This window comes from Xyrauchen texanus, chromosome 14 (genome assembly GCF_025860055.1).
Source record: "Xyrauchen texanus isolate HMW12.3.18 chromosome 14, RBS_HiC_50CHRs, whole genome shotgun sequence".
In the NCBI taxonomy this organism is placed as follows: Eukaryota; Metazoa; Chordata; class Actinopteri; order Cypriniformes; family Catostomidae; genus Xyrauchen; species Xyrauchen texanus.
The window spans coordinates 7,380,868-7,388,884 of record NC_068289.1 but is presented as its reverse complement, the minus strand read 5'-3'; positions in this window follow the sequence as shown (position 1 = coordinate 7,388,884).

Sequence of the window (8,017 nt, the reverse complement as noted above, 5' to 3'; positions counted from 1 at the left end):
AAAGGTGGGAAGACGTATCTACGCACGTCTACGGGATATACGTAGCTATGAAATTTCTCCTGCACAAAAACTAATCCTAAACACTCTTTCTCGATTTGTGCATATCAACACTCAGAATCAGTCATGGATCTGCTTGCATATGCTACTGGTTTCCAGATTTAATCATCAGCCTGCAATAAAACTGCACCAAGACCATTCATCGAGGCATCTGTGGACACTTTGGATTTCTTAGTTGGATCAAAGAATTTCAATACAGGTGCAGAGGTCAATGCTAATTTCAGCTGTTGCCATTCACTCTCAAGTTCGTCTGTTGTCTTTTGTAGGAGTTTTCGTTGGGATGACGTTTTTGCAGAAAGACACGGAATGAACTTTCCTATACAGCTGACCATACCCATTAAACGTTGTACTCCTTTTCTGTATGTGGGACTTTTCATTTCTAGAATGGGATTGATCTTCTCACTGTCAGGCTGTATCCTTTGATCTGACAGTTTATCCCCAAGAAATACAATTCTTGCACAACAAATCGACATTTGTTGTGCAAATGTCGATTTGGTAGCTGAACCAAACCAGACAGTTATAGAAGTGCAGAGGACAGACTCAATGACTGTTGAGTTGAAACGCATCATCAGTTCCTGTGGCAGGTTGAACTTCCTCAGCTGGAGAAGGAAGTACAACCTCTGCTGGGCCTTTTTCAAAATGTAGTATGTGTAAGTCTCCAACTTCAGGTCCAGTGAGATGGTAGTGCCCTGAATGACTCAGTGCTGTTCAGAATGGTGAACGGGGGTAATTTTGGTGTGTTCCTCCTAAAGTCCACTATCAACTCCACTATTTTAAGCATGTTCAGCTCCAGGTTGTTTTGACTGGACCAGACAGCCAGCTGTTCAACCTCCCTTCTGTATCTTGGATGAGGCTGATGACTGTAGTGTCATCTGCGAACTTCAGGAGCTTGACAGAGGGACCCTTGGTGGTGCAATAATTTGTGTAGATGGAGAAGAGTAGTAGGGAGAGCACACATCCCTGGGGGGCACTAGTGCGGATTTTACACGAGTTGTGCTTGAGGTGAATTTCCCCATTCTCACTAGCTGCTGTCTGTCAGAAAGCTGGTGATCCACTGACAGATAGAGCCCAGAACAGAAAGCTGGGTTAAATTAGTCCATAGGAGAGCGATGGTGGTTGATGGTGTTAAAAGCCAAACTGAAGTCAACAAATAGTATCCTTGCATAGGTCCCTTGTTTGTCTAGATGTTTAAGTATGTAGTACAGTCCAATATTGGCTGCATCATCCACAGACCTGTTTTCTCTGTAAGCAAATTGAATGGGATCCAGAAAAGGTTCAGTGATGTCCTTCTAGGGGACTAACACCAGTATCTCAAATGACTTAATGACCACAGATGTCAGAGCAATGGGTGAGTAGTCATTAAGTCCTTTGATCTTGGGTTTCTTTGGGATGGGGATGATTGTGAAGCATTTGAAGCAGCAGGGAACTTCACACTGCTCCAGTGATCTGTTGAAAATCTGTTTGAAAAAGGGGGCCAGCTGGTCAGCTTAGGATTTTATACAAGTGAGTGGAACACTATCTGGGCCCTGTTCTTATCTTGTCTTCTGTTTTCAGAAGATCTGGCACACATCCTCTTCACATATCTGAAGTGCATGTTGAGTAGCAGGAGAGGGAAGGAGGGTGGTGGTAGGAGATGTAAATGTTTGTGTGCTGTGAAGGTCTGAGCGGGTGTGGGTTGTGTAACTGGGCTTTTCAAATCTACAGTAAAACACATTCATGTCATCAGCCAGTTGTTGATTCCCTACAGTGTTAGGGGATAGTGTATTGTAGTTGGTGAAGTCTTTCAGGCCTCTCCACACTGATGCAGCGTCGTTAGCTGAAAACAGTTTTTCCAGCTTTTCAGAATAGCTTCTTTTAGCTTATTTTCGAGTGCCAGAGTGACACTGTTCCATGCAGATTGATGGCTGGTCCACCAAATCAAAAAGGCAGAAATATACTAATAGTGTATTAGTAAGCCCTTACTGCTTTCCCTTTCAGACAGACGCTCGATCACGCACCCGCTCCCATAAACATCTTTATGTTGCCTCACTCTCTTTGTGTATGCACTGTGTGTGAGGAAGTGAGAGAGCTATCTATCTCTAAGCATTACTCTTAATTTATGTACATTGTTTTGCACTGTGTTTGTTTTATTTCTTTGCCTGCAATTTCTTTCTAAACAGCCATAAGCCATTGCTTTGATGACCAACTAAATCTGAAATGGAGAGTGCTTCCAGCCAAGTACAGCGATTGTGAAAAAAGCATGTTTATTCCCATTCTTTTTGTCAATGGTGGCTTGTGCAATGATCCCCAACAAGGATTTGCTTTCCCCTTAATACCTAAAAAGATTCTCCAAGGTGTGTCTAATCTGTGTTTGAGTTTTGCTTTATTTAAAGGTGATGTATGCAATTTCTGACGCAGTTTCAGGCAGCAATTTGAGCTATACATGGCAGCCATCGGGATGGCCACAAAGCCAGAAGCACGTAAGGTTGCTTTATTTCTGACGATTGCTGGTCCACAGGCTATTGAAGTGTATTATACCTTCGTCTTCGATGAGAACGAAGATAGAAACAAGCTTGATGTTGTACCAGCCAAATTCACTTCTCCCTGCTCGCCTAAAAAGAATAAAACAAAAAAATATGCAAAATGTGCTTCTTTCCATACAAAGTAATGATATAACAATTATTTCACATATGCTATTATATATTATTATTTTACATAGGTTACTATTCAAAATAAATATTTTGCAATTACAGCAACTCCACAAAGCAGAGGGTTTTTCAGATTTGTTCTTCTGTGAACTAGCCAACACCTGTGCCAAGCAGGAGGAATGAAAGTGTCTAATAATAATGTTTATTGCACTGTGTTACTTATATTAGTTTATTGTATTTTGTAATATTGCCATTTCATTTTTCATTGCATCTATGTGACCTATTAAGGCAAATGACTAATGACAAACTTAATAATTGTTCAAAAACAAATAATTATTATTATTGTACCAGTATGCAAATATAAGCATCAAGCTGTGTGTAAATGAGCAAACATTGATTCATAACGGATGAGGAAAGGGGTAGTTCTTTTCACACTATACGTATACAAATGGATGTGTGAGCAAAACTCCACAGAATTATATAATGAAATGCTCTGATGATACTGCCATTCTTAGTCTACTACACAGTGATCACGGAATATAATTTTACCAATCTGAAATTAAACAGCTTGTGGATTGGTGTGATGCTCACCAGCTTATTGTAAATGTGAAGAAAATGGCAGAGATCATATTTGATCCGAAGACCTTTAGGGATCACAGCCCAGTATTGTTTGACAAGGAATCCATTAAACAGGTTACCTAGATATCTTGGTGTCTATATTGATAATATGTTTACATGGCAAGTTCATATTGATAACATTTGCTCTAAGTTGCAACAGAGAATGTACTTTTTGTGAAGGCTTAGACTTTACAGTGTCAATGGTAAGATTATGTATTTCTTTTATCACATGATTTTAAAGAGTGTGATTAAGTATGGCATACAGGTGTGGTATGGCAATTTGCCAGTACAAGTCAAGTCGAAGCTTGCACATCTCAGTGAGATGGCAATGAAGATTATGGGGAAAAAAGACCAATATTACCTTCAGGCTCTGTATGAAAATTCTGTGCTAAGGAAGGCACAGAAGATTTTAAATGATCCAACAAATATCTTACATTCGGAATTTGAGATGCTACCGTTAGGCAGGCGGTTTAGATTGCCAAAGTACAGGTTGAACCACTACAGGATTCATTTGTTCCATCGGCGGTGAGATTATTGAATAGTAAACGGTAAAGGATTCTATTAGTCCTCTTTGCATGTGGCTGTTTGCATATATTTTTTTTTATTTCTTTTGTATTTGTTTTATGTAAGCAGCGGCTCTGAGCCCAAGACAAATTTCCTATATGGGACAATAAAGTTTACCCTAACCCTTACCTTATTTGCAATGAAATTAGGCACAGAATAGAGGTTTACTGCTGTTGTTTTATGCAACAGATTCTGCATGATGTTGGTCTCAATAAAGCTCATTTGTTATCTTTGGAGTGAAGGGTTTTGGAAAGAGGGAACTAAACACTGTATAATGAAAGCCATCTTTGAACAATTAAGAAGGTCCCATCCAGTTTTGGTTTAATATTCATGTTTAGAAAACAGTCTTTATGATCAGGAATTTTGTTGCCATTAGACCAGTTTTTCAGTAGTCTTTTTACATCTTTAGACATATCATTCCAAAACTTGGCTAGCTATCCATGTAGAATGTATACTTAGTCTTTATGCAACAGCAACCACATTAATCATTGTTGCCTCCACCAGTTCAGCAAGATGTTTTACTGTTATAACATGTGTATTAAATAGCATATAGCATAGTCTGCTCACCTCATTAATATAAAAATAATATTAAAATATAGTTTGCTTTAATAAATACAAAAAATAAGAAAAGTGTGGCTCTCAAGGATAAAGGGATCCTGCTTTTCGGCACCCCAGCTTTATAAAGTTGAGTACCCCTGCTTTAAATAGAGCTTTATAATCAATTATATAAAAAAAAAAACAAGATAAATCTCATTTGTCTAGTTTATGGATTTTTTGATATTTTTACAGGAAAACAATACAAAAATTATTATCAAGAATATGATTTTTGCCCTAATATCAAAGGTCTTACTAGAAATTATGATCCAACATGAATTTTCTTGATAAAAAAAATTAGATAGTCCCTGGTAACGTGCATTTAAAATGGCTAGAAATAGCACTTTAGCTTAGCATAAAGCTGACAATTTACACAATGCTTATTTCTAACATTGTGTAACATTCTATTTCGTTACTCCCCAACCCTGGGTATACAACAGGGCTGGTCTTCATGAAACAAGATACCTATAACATTTTTAGGCTGATTTGCAATACATTTAGACAATATCTTGTAGTCAGAGTTGAGAACAGAGATAGGCCTCCAGTATTTTAGCAAACACAAGTCTCCTTTCTTTGGATTAAGAGTAAGAACAGTCCTTTGGCAACTGTTAGGACGTACCTTCATGATGTAGCTTTCTTTTAAACCATTAAAAAAGTATTTTCCAATAACATTCCAAAAGGTTTTATAGAATTCTCCTGGTAGGTAATCCATCAAACACTGACCTCATCTAGATAAGAGTTGTTTAACTGCATCCGTTATTTCCCCAAACGTAAGATTCAAAGAACTGTCTTTCTTTTTCATTAAGACACAGTAAATCATTAAAACGTTCACACGGATTGTACAGATCAGAGTCTTTTGCATATAAATTAGAATAAAAGTCCATATCAATTCTTCTCATCTCGAAAGGGTTTGAAGTACTTCCATTAGGTCTGTGTAGAAAATGCATTACATTAGTATGAACAACTTTCTTTTCTTTTCTACATTAAAAAAGTATTGTGTAGGTGCATTAGATATCATTTACAGAAATGAAATGTGTTCTAACTATCGCTGATTTCACCTTTTCATGTAAAATTGTTCATGTTTCTTAGACAGTACATTTCCTATATCATTTACCAAATACCCTTGTAACTTAGAAATGTAATCTAATAGACATAGCTTTCTTAACTCTATTCATAGATTGTGATGAAAACTGTTGACAGAAAAGTTGAATTTAAAATTTTCCCACCCCCCACATTGAAATGCCAATAATATGGCTGAGGAGTTGTTTGTATAAAGATTATTTGTAAAGAATTGAGGTGATGATCAGAAATAATACTTGGGGTTATATGGATCCTTTCTATCCTGCTATATTCTTTTCATAAAATCTATCCAAATATGCAGCACTTAGTACTATCTAAAAAAGTATTTATTTGCGCAACCGAGTAGATATCACCAGATTTCTTATATATCTTACACTCTCATCATCCGACACTTTTTCCATTTCATCAGACAATCCCTTAGCATTATTTTGCTCCACTACTTCCTTATGATCCAAAACACCAGTAGCACCACAACCACTAGATAAAGCATATTTTTACCTTCAGATTTTTCAGAACAACTTACACCTACCTCTTCACTGTCATTCACTTCAATTTCCACCTCTGTTCCTATTTTTGTCTCAAGAGCTCTCACATTATTCGGCAGCTTCTCCACTGCACTCGTTTCACTAACTGCTGCTTCCTTATCAGCTTGTTGGTTATCTTTTATGGCCAATATCTCCACACTCAAAACAACGCAAATTAGTTACACGGAAAGATACATCCAGTGTTTTGGTGGGAGAGGTTAAAAACATGAACACTTGTTATCTGAAAGACAAAACATGTTAAAGTACTGCAGATGCACATCACAAAGGAATCACCTTAACAGCACTTGCCATTTTCACAAATCGAGACATGTTAGAAATGATCACTTTTGTGGCCAGAATAGACAGTAGTGCGATCAGCACAAAAGCTCCTTTAACTCAGATGCCGCTTTAAATTAAAATGTTAATGAGTTGTTTGTTTTTATGAAAAACTACAACTGCTTCATTCGTATGAGATGCAGACTATATATTTTCATGGCCTAATGTACCTGTAGTCCTGCTGTCAACAGAACATCTTCAGTAGGTGCACCCACTTCCGGAATGCACCTGAATCCATTCTGAAGCTAAAGAGACGACGCTTCCCCTGCAGTGGCAGGCGCCATCCCACCTCACACTCCGAGCAACTTCAGGACACCAAACAGTATAATTACATTTCACAACTATAGGGCCTTGAAAAAGTTAAGAAAAGAAAGAAAAACTTGTAGGGGGAAACATCCAGCTCTCCCTCACACAGCTATAACATATACCTCACACTCCAAGCATGCAATGAGAGAAACATTGTAGAGTTTTATACAGTGAGTGAGAGAAACATTGTATAATGCACCAAATACAGCAGGTTTCAAAGTGGGATGACTGTTTGAATAAGACACTTCCACTAACTTCAACAAAATCCTCTAAAAAACACCAGCTTGGCCTAATCCTGCTGTGTTTGATATTTCTCTGAAACAAAGTTTTTTTTATGTTATATGTATTGATTAATTGGTGAGTAGAAAGTTTTTTTTTGTGTTTGTTGAAGAGCTCAGATAAGAGCCAAATCTGGCTCCACGGCTCTAAACAAACAGCATGTTTTCTTGAACATGTTTTCATTTCAGATTTACCTGTCCACTTCTTCCTGTCTTCCTTAACAACATTATCACATTTATTTAACTAGTAAATTTTTGTTCTCTTTGAAAAGCTATATTGTGATTGGACTGTCGCTGTCACAACATCACACTCTTTTGTCATTGGTTGTTTGTCAGTTTAAGCAAGAAAGAGTCATTGTCATTATGCACAGTTCTATCCTCATCTTCAAATGATCATTGTAAACTCACAAAACCTCTTCACTGGTTAAAGATGAAGTGTACACTCACCATTCTCCTCATAATGGAGCTCTCTGGACTCACCTCCAGTCTCTTCAAACAACATTTCTTTGTGGATTACTATATGTCATGGAACGATGCACAAGAATACTGCAAAACTCACTTTCATGACCTGTCTACATTCACCAATGACAGAGAGGAACAGCTATTTTTAAATGTTGCAGTTGTTCAAACTGATCGCAGCTGGGTTGGACTCTACAAAGAATCAGGAATCTGGAAGTGGGTAGGAGGTGAAACTGCAACACGAATTAGCTGGGCTACTCAACAACCGGATAACGATAACTGTGCCTTTCTATTTAAAAGCGAAAAGAAACTGCATGATAGACAATGCACTGATCGATACACCTTCTTCTGTATGACAATAAAATTGGTTCTGGTTCCCCAAAATCAGGGCTGGGAGGACGCTCTGGAATACTGCAGATATTATTATACTGATCTGGCAAGTCTGAGCTCAAAGAATAAGAACGATTCTGCTCTTAGTGAAATCGTAGATGCTCAAACAGAATACGTGTGGACTGGTCTGCACTTTCTAGCAGGAAAGTGGTTCTGGCTCAGCGGAGAAAATCTTGACTCCAAC